Consider the following 9,288-nt stretch of genomic DNA (forward strand, 5'->3'; position numbering starts at 1 on the left):
CCTCAAGTGGAAGGATGATTGTTGTCGTTGTAGCTCCTTGCTTCTTCACATCTTCAAGTCTTCGTAATACTTTTAATGTCTCGTATCCTAATACTTTCAAGCTAAACTATACGAAGTTGACTCTAGTACATAATCAAGCGACTCTTAACATGAGTTTTGATTCACTAAAATATGACAACCAAACTTGACATATCAACGCTTGGTGGGTTCAACCGAGCAATGCTCTAACAATCTTCCCCTTTGTCAATTTTAGTGACAAAACTCTTACATCATATGGATAAACAAATTACAAGAATTCATTACAATCCGCTTGATTACCGATTCAACATCACAGTAAAACTGCTTACATTCAATCCTTGAAAATGCCGATGTTGACATTATAATAACAAAGCTAATACTCCCCCTAAGGAAGATAGGTAGATATTCAATCCGCACGTCTTTGTTATACCACTTCATATGACATGTTACTCCCCCTTAGTCTGTGCTTTCACTCTTTCGTTAGATAAAAACATTCAAGTACCAATGTTCTTTTCCCTAACGATGTCAATCAATATAAAATATCAATGCCAGCATCACCTGTTTACTCCATATATTTCTTCCCCTTTTTGTCACAAAAATGACAAAGAAATGAAAAAATAAAGGACAACATGAAAATAATCTTACAAATCTCAGAATAAACTTGCAAACATGTAGAGTTAGGCACGAGGATTCCACACATCATGTTCTGATAACCAATATCAAAACCGAAACTACAAGTAGTCTTATTTTGATATTAGTGGATTGCTAGTGCTATAAAATTACGCAGTAAACAATAATTACTGCAATTACTGTTGGTATCGGAAGGGGTTCTGATGCTATAATGGCACCGGCACAGACTTTGGTTAGTTCCAGAACATACTGTTGGTATCGAATAAAATAATTACTACAATTACATGTAATATTAAAATTACGCAGTAAACAATGTTGGGCAGATTGTCCCTAAAATAACATGGCAATATGTAGTAGAATGTGTGAAAATGCAATCTTTTTGCATTATAATTTGAACCACATTTATGTTGCGGCAACAAAACTTGACTTTAGCAGAATTCTCTTGCTTCCAATTAAAACTTGATTTTAGCAGGATTCTCTTGCTTCCAATTTCGGTTTCTCGGAAACAGTCCATACGTTTCTCTAATACTATTTCCCGCAGTATATGCAAAATGATCGCTACTATACAAAACATTGTAGTTAGAATTAATTACAGGACTATGCCTAACCATAAAATTAGGGGATTTAATTTTATAGGTCCCAACTGAAATTTTCATCCCATACCCAAAATCAACACTTCAAGCCATATTCAGAATTCAACTCCTAAACTAATGTTTTTGGTGCCCCAAGATTTACACAAAATGAGAAATCGAAACAATAAAAAATCAAACTGGTGTATATGGTGTTATACTATTGCGAGCTACTGTTAGATCAAATTACATTTCAACTACTAATTTGGGTACTCAAGCGTTGCTAATAATGCGTTGTTTCAGCAAGTCTATCAATGATTATCAAATTCTTCCTTCACTCATATACAATGTCTCCTTGTTTGAGGAAAACAACAAACATTACTTGGAATTTACATGGGTGATATATATCTGAAATCTACAGAGAAATATCAAAACTTACCACTACTTGGTCCAGGTCTGTGCTCATTATTCATTGCATCACCTACTCTCATAAGCTCTACGGCGTTGTTCGAGAATCTGCTGTTTTTCATTTTCAACCATTGAAATTCGTCTTTCTTTCATTACACTGCAGCGCTTCTCTAATTGAAGCTCTCTTCTTTTGCAGCTCAACTCTGGGGCTTCGACCGAGAGTGAAACTTGATCCTGCTTCATGCTCTCCAGATGATTTATAAACTTGTTCATTTGCTGCACATGTAAAAAATCCATATTATAAGCTTATATGTTGTTAAATCCTTACTTATGGGATGAGCATTAAACACCACCACAGCTTAAGAGTTGTAAATTTGTTGTATTATCGCTGGGGTTACTTGTTTTTGGTACTCATGTTTTGTCCAACTTTTGAGTTTGGTCTAACATTTGTCCAACTTAGTGTTTGGTACTTGGAAATAACGTTGACCCACGTTGACCCAACTGACTTCTGTTAAGAAATTAATAAATAATTTAAAATATTGTAAAAATGTAATTATTAGATGGGATTACTATCATACCCTTCATTCACATTTACATTAGATCCAACGACTTTAGTAAGCCCATTCATCCTACGACTGTGATATGAAACATACATTAACCCTAAAGCTAACTCTTTCTTTTTCCTTTTCTACTCTCTTCTTATTCCGCTTCTATTGTTAGAAACCCCAAAATTTAAGAATTCTTCATCTTCTTCGATATAAGGGTGTAATCCATGGTGATTTCGTGGAAGGTATGTTTCTAATCAACATGACAGGGAAGACACATGGGGCAAAGAAGAAACGGTGATTTCTGCTGCTGCTATTGTTGACGAGATGTAATGGTGGCGGCTGATTAAGATGGAATTCGAGATTTTAAAAGAGGGGTTTTGAATATGATAGTATGCTCTTCAATAATTGATGGAAATTTATGAGCGTAAGCTTGATTTGAGATTGATTTTATATCTTTGATAGCAACGGTGAAGCTAGGGTTTGAGTTCAATGAAGAGATGGGTTATGTCGGAGGAATTCCGGGCGTGATAAAGCTTCTTTTGATGAAATCAAGAGTGAAAGATGGAGTTACAGTGCTTTAATTTGAGGCATAGTGAAGCAAAATGGTGAGAGATGCTGCCGTCACTGATTGGGTTGTGCCAAAGCTTAGATAATAAGGAAGAAATGGTCTTGATGGGTGTTTGTTGTAGTCGTGAGTCTGAGATGGAAATGGAGATGGGTTTGGTGGTTGTTGTTAAAGATCAGTTGAATTGTTAGTTAGACTTGGAGGTGCAGTTGTTGAGTTGGTGGCGCAATTGTTTGACATAGGAGACGGTGGTGGTGGTGGTGGCGGTGATGGGATATCGAGAGGTGGAGGAAACACTCTGTGAAGAACAGTCATGGAAAAGAAAATATCAAAATTTTCAGCTGTTGCCAAACTTTTACCCCTTTCGGTTTGAAGTCAAGGTTATACTAGTAAATCCATTCAATTACTAGGTTTTATATTAATTTTTTAAAAATGCTACACAAAAGTCACGAATCAACGTGGGTCAACGTTGTTTTCAAGTACCAAACACCAAGCTGGACAAATGTTACACCAAACTCAAAAGTTGGACAAAACATGAGTACCAAAAACAAAATAACCCTTATCGCGGCCTACAACATTACCTTAAGTGCTTGTTTCTGCGGTGTTTCTGCATCCAATTTTTGTTTTCCTATTGCATAGGCATTACGACGTTTCTCAGTAAATCTTGATATGTAACACGGCGCCGCTGTTACAGCTGAGCATATTTTTCAATAAATCTTGGACTTCGACGTGGTTGGAAACCGGAAACCTTACCTGGCAGCGAATCTTCCATATGTGAAACAAACCAAAGTAAAAAAATTGGGTCGAGATCGTCTGTGCCACTGCTTGGGTGTGCCCTATGTGCCACACCAATAGAAACACGCCACATCATTCCTCTCATTAACCATGACTAACTAAATATATTTTCTATTTATACAACACTAATCGATTAGGAAAGATAATTAATTAGTTAAAGAAGATATTACAAATCCAAGAGAAAATACCGTGTTTCTATTGGTGTGGCACATAGGGCACACCCAAGCAGTGGCACAGACGATCTGGACCCAAAAAAATTGAACTAAAATCCGTTAATTTCTCAAGCATTTACACAAAAGGTAATTTTCACAAAGTTAAACTGGGGAACTTAACTAAATCCATAATCAGATGTAAAATCTATATGGATATCAATTAATGGTCAGAAACATAATTCAGAAACATAAATTTCACAAAGTTAAACTGCTCATAGCCAGAAACATAATTCAAAAACTTGGATACTCAGTTATCATGAGCACGGCAGATATTTATTTCAAGCATTATAAAAACACAAATTCAAAGAGCAAATTAAAGCATGGATAAGTTTGAACGACGCAGAAACTAATAGGGTTTAACAGCGTTAATCTTACCTCAAATTGTTCATATCATACGCGCCATTAATCTTACTTCAAAATTTTCTTCGATCGATCTAAAGTTTGCACAAACCATAATTTCAAAAGTAATCCAATCAATCACATCAAGGAAGGGGATGATTTCTCTGTAAATCAGGAAACCCAACTCACTCAAAAGTAATTCAATCAATTAACCCAATTTCGAATTTAGGGTTACTGGAGATATAGAATCAATCAAATCAAAAACCTGTACCCTAAATTCGAAATTGAGTATAGAAAATACTTGAAATATAGTGGGAAATCTATCTATGAAGATGGAGATGAAGAAAGAAAAGATTTAGACGGAGAAGAAACGACTCGAGAAGAGATGAAGATGCAAACCGTTGTAAATGATGCTAATTTTGGGAAAACAACGAAGATGAATAATGATTTTTGGGAAATTATTCCCTGGAAAACGTGGTAGGTGATGATGATTTTGATAAGGAATGAGAGGAAATCGAAGAAATTTCGATGGAATAGAGAAAAAAAGAAGAACAATTCTTATGGAAGTGAAAATATCGACAGTGTTGTATTTTGCCACTGGTTTTTATAAAATCTACGACAAACTAATAAGGAAACTCAAAAACACGGAGGGGTAAGCAGGTCTTTCATCCAGTGATTAAGTCGAATTTGTCCTTGGTTTTATTACGAATGACAGCAGTTTAAGCGGTGACTGAAAACGCGGAGTGTCATTTTCGTCATTTCATTGTCGATTGAAATTCTTTTGGGACACCAAACAAACCATTTTCGGTTATATTATACATGTTACCAAGTAAATAATTTTCCGAAATAATTTTTCTAATTTAGTTTAGCAAACCAAAAACAACTAAGCACATTAGTCCCTTTGCTGAAACGATTATTCAAAAACAATTATTTAATTCGGTAAGACCAAAATAAAGATAAACACCATTTTTCTTATCAGGTTCTAATTATCCATAAACTTAGACCTTTCAATTTTAAACAAGCCAAATACTAGGTTAGTTAACTAGCATTTCCTTATTTAGGCATTCGATTAGACTTGAATAACCGAAACCTCACTTCGATAAGTCTAACTATGATCAGAATTAACTTAGTTTATCTTATCCGGAATCGAATTTGACTAAACAACTCATCCCATTAACAAATTATTTCGTTAATCCATAAATAATTCAAATAAACCAAAATAAATCAACTTGCATAATTATTCACCTCAATCGGAAGCAATTGAAACAACATAGACATTAATAGCAGTGCAATTGCACCGTAATTTTGTAAGCCTAAACAATTGATACCATACAAAAGCAAGATAACAATAGTTTTTCTTAACCAAAACCAATTGAATCACACACACACACACATCAATTGTACCGAAATTTTGTAAGCCTAAACGATTGATACCACACAATAAAGCAAGATAACAATAGTTTTTCTTAACCGGAACCACATACACATCATGGAATAAACATCAATTGAACCAAAATTTCGTTAAGCAAAAGCAACAATATATATAATATAAACTCAGGCTTTTCTTAAACAGGAAAACAATTAACTAACAAGATTGTTACCTCAAATTTCGCATCCACTTCTCCAATATGATAGCATCTTCGTCCAGGGAGAATTAATATCGAAATATCATCACGTTGTCATCCTTATGCATAAACAAAAGAATAACAACACACCTCAACCTTTACCAGAGAAAGTTTGAAAACCGGTTTTAACAATTGCAAGCAAAAGTTGAAAACCGTCGAAACATATAAGCTTTTATGCTAAACCAAACCGATTCAACATACTGTGACTTTTTCACATATTGTTTCTATTGAACCCCTCATGATCCTTTGATGAATCCTACCAACATGGGATAGAACTTAATCCTGCTAAATCAAAAAGTCACCCAAACCATAAGGGTTCACAATATATGAGATCGAATATCAAGGTAGTAAAACCGAGATCAAATATCCCATAAACTAATTTGCAATACACCATAAATATTCAACATGAAATCAAGTGTTTCAATTGCCTCTATCTTGTAGGGAATTAAATTGCGAAACCAACGCAAAAAGAATGAGGTCATTCTGAGCTCGGATGAAGAAGTTATGGGCAAAACAGTTTTACACTTCTTCGTATGGGGACTCTCACTAGGATCGGTTCCCTCCATTGCACCTATCACTAGGATCGGTTCCCCAAGAGTTACTTGTGACAGATCACAACACTAAACTGTTTTTTGACATAACTTTTGCATACGATGTCCGAATTTAGTGATTTTTGGCTCGTTTTAATCGTAAAAACAAGAGCTACACAAATATGATCAGTATATATCAACATCATAAACTCAAAATTACCGTTTCTATAAAAATCTCAAATATAGATAGATAATGTATGGGTATAGAAGAAAAGCAATCTCCCTAAATATGTTAATTAGTCATATAATAACGAAGAGATCATGTGCTCAGTTTTCTCATGTGCTTCCTCACCTTTCAAAGGATTGAGAACCAAGGTGAGCATGCACATATCAACACAACTAGGTTGTGTTGGGTTGATCCTTGTCTTGTTCGTCACGAGTGAGTAATACAAAATCATTATTCTTGACCTCTTGCTTGGTTTGTTTTCTCTTGTTCCATCTCTTGTTTTTCTTCTTTGACTTGTGATGAAGAGTGTCGTTATCACAACCTTTACTAGTACAAGAGATTTCAGACATAATGTCTTTCTTTAGTCTTTCAAGAAGACTCTTGTAATTATTGTCACCAACAATTGACAGCTGAGAGTCATTCTTGTGACTAACTTTTGGTCCCTTCTTGGCTATGGAGGACTTCGGGATCCATTTAGTGTTGGGTTTCGTAGGAGAAGCTTTCTCCTTCATTTCATTAAGAGCATTGTCCTTTCGAGTATTTTGCGAAACACCCTTTCTCTAATTTCGAACATCAGATCTTGTCTTTGCATTTACAAAGTTATATCTCTTTCTATATTCGGGTCTTTTATGAGATGACCTTGTCGAGTGATATGCAAAATTTGAACTATCATTATAATAATTCTTTTGCCTAAACTTAGGACAATAACGATCTGAGTTCTAATGAGGAGAAAACTTAGCCAATTCGTTTGATACAAAAGAAAGTGCATCTTACGAACTTTGCATCCCCATTGCAAGTGTCCTATATTACCATAATAATCACAATGCTTAGTATAAATATACGAAGTATGGGTTTTAATGTTACCTTTTTGTGGATCCTCTTGTATTGGAGCTCGACGAGTCTTCTTCTTCTTCTTATCCTTGTTCAACGTTGTATCTTTCTTGACATTTGCAGAAGTGCCTTCTTTGATTACTGCTGGTTGAACACTATTCTTAGACTTGACAGACTTTTCTTCTTCACAAGAAATATGAGCATCTTTGTCATCAGTAGAAGCCTCTGATTGAGAAGAATTTTTATCTTTAACAAATTTTACCTCTTTGTTAATTTGAAGCATATATTCCCTTATAGCCTAATCCTCGTGTATCACGATGATTTCTACTTGCTTCTAACATTGAGGTTAACTTGTTTGAGCTTTCATTGGATTTTTTCAGTTCTTAATTTTCTTCTTCCAACATCTTGATTTTATCAAGAGCACTGGCTAGATCAGCCTCAAGGCGTTTTTCTCGTGAGAGATATACACATTCTTTCTCTTCAAAACTCTTTTGTTGAGAGTTAATCCTTGCATCAGATTCAACAAGTTTCTCTTCCAAAAAATGAATTTTTTCAAGAGCATCATCACGCTCTTTCTCTAACAATTTTGTTTGAGAGAGACTAGCACTGTATTTTTCTTTAAGACCCTGCACTTGTCGAGAATTAAACATTGCTTCCAATTCAACACGTTTCTTTTCCGACAAAAACAGTTCTCTTCGAAGATTTTCACATTCTATCTTAGAATTTAGATCGTTTGTACGATCTTTAAGAAGATAATCACAGGTTTGGTAACCAATATAATATCCTTGAAAAACCTTCTTCAATTTCTTGTTGTCATGACAAAGAGGATTCATAAAACCAAGAAAATCTGAAGTTCTTAGCTTTTCATTTTTCAAAGGTTCCAGCAGTTTAGAGTATTCTGAGATATCCTCTTATACTTATTGTTCAAAATCTGAGTCATCATCATCGGAAATTTCATCTAACCTTTCTTGTAGACATATTTTCCAGTCGTCATCGGTTTCTACATTATTAACAAGATTAACTTGTCTCGTAGAATCTCTAGAGACGATTTCTTCAGATATTGAATCGTAGATGCCATCATCAAGTGTTAATTCAGAACTCTTGATATCTTGTTTTACGTTAAGTGAATCATTCATTAGATTCAATTCTTATAGGTTGGGTCGCACCAAACACAGATTGTTAGATCTTTTCGTGTTTGCCTGCTCTGATACTAATTGAAAAGGCGAGGGTACCCAAATACACCTCAAGCTAAAACTTTTCCTACCTATAAGTCCTTCCTCTGAAAGTGATTGTCTATGGACTGAGTCGAGACAATACAACTAATCGGTTCACACTTCGTGTGATCGTCTATGGATATGAGATCGAGACAATACAACAATGAAGTATGTCTACTTGATATAAAGGTTTGGACTTAACCAAACATAATAGGATTGCTTATCAAGTAAATAGGAATTAACGTTTTGTGTAATTTACTTTAATTATAATAAGACAATTATAATAAGGAAAATAAAATTAAATGACACATCAAGATTTTGTTAACGAGGAAACCGCAAATGCAGAAAAACCCCGGGACCTTGTCCAGAATTGAATACTCTCAGGATTAAGCCGCTACACAAAATTACACCGAACTTCGTATAGTTGAGACCAAGTAACTAACCCTATAGTTAACTTAGTTCCGTCTATATTCTCACGCCTCCAACTTATAAATAATTCATGTACTTGGAACAATTCCCTTGGTTCGTATTCCAAACAGTAAAGAAACACCAAATCTGTTTGGTATCAACTCTATTCAACCAAGTGATATGAGTCGGACAAAGGCCCTTCCGTTTATCTTAACATAAACTCCTTCGTAAGGTCCTTAGATCTATCTTATGTTCAATCACCTAAAGTTAATCGTTTAAGATTAAGCCAACAACACCTTTAATCCGAAGAAACGTGTTGATGCCAATCTACTCAATTAATCAATCTAATCTACCACAAGGATAAACCGAT

General features: G+C 34.9%; 1 long non-coding RNA gene across 2 annotated transcripts; it reads right to left on the bottom strand.

Moving 5' to 3' along the window:
- Window positions 1-1,402: 1,402 nt before the first annotated feature.
- On the bottom strand, window positions 1,403-4,586 carry LOC113313937. Of its 2 annotated transcripts, XR_003342138.1 has the most exons (3): window positions 4,121-4,586; window positions 3,320-3,503; window positions 1,403-1,901 (listed from the first exon to the last, which is right to left on the bottom strand). It is a non-coding gene; the product is annotated as an uncharacterized LOC113313937 (long non-coding RNA). The 2 variants fall into 2 exon arrangements; XR_003342136.1 differs by lacking the exon at window positions 1,403-1,901 and having other exon boundaries at window positions 3,107-3,503.
- Between the last annotated feature and the right edge of the window lie 4,702 nt (window positions 4,587-9,288).

The sequence above is a fragment of the Papaver somniferum genome, chromosome 9 (genome assembly GCF_003573695.1).
Source record: "Papaver somniferum cultivar HN1 chromosome 9, ASM357369v1, whole genome shotgun sequence".
Lineage (NCBI taxonomy): Eukaryota > Viridiplantae > Streptophyta > Magnoliopsida > Ranunculales > Papaveraceae > Papaver > Papaver somniferum.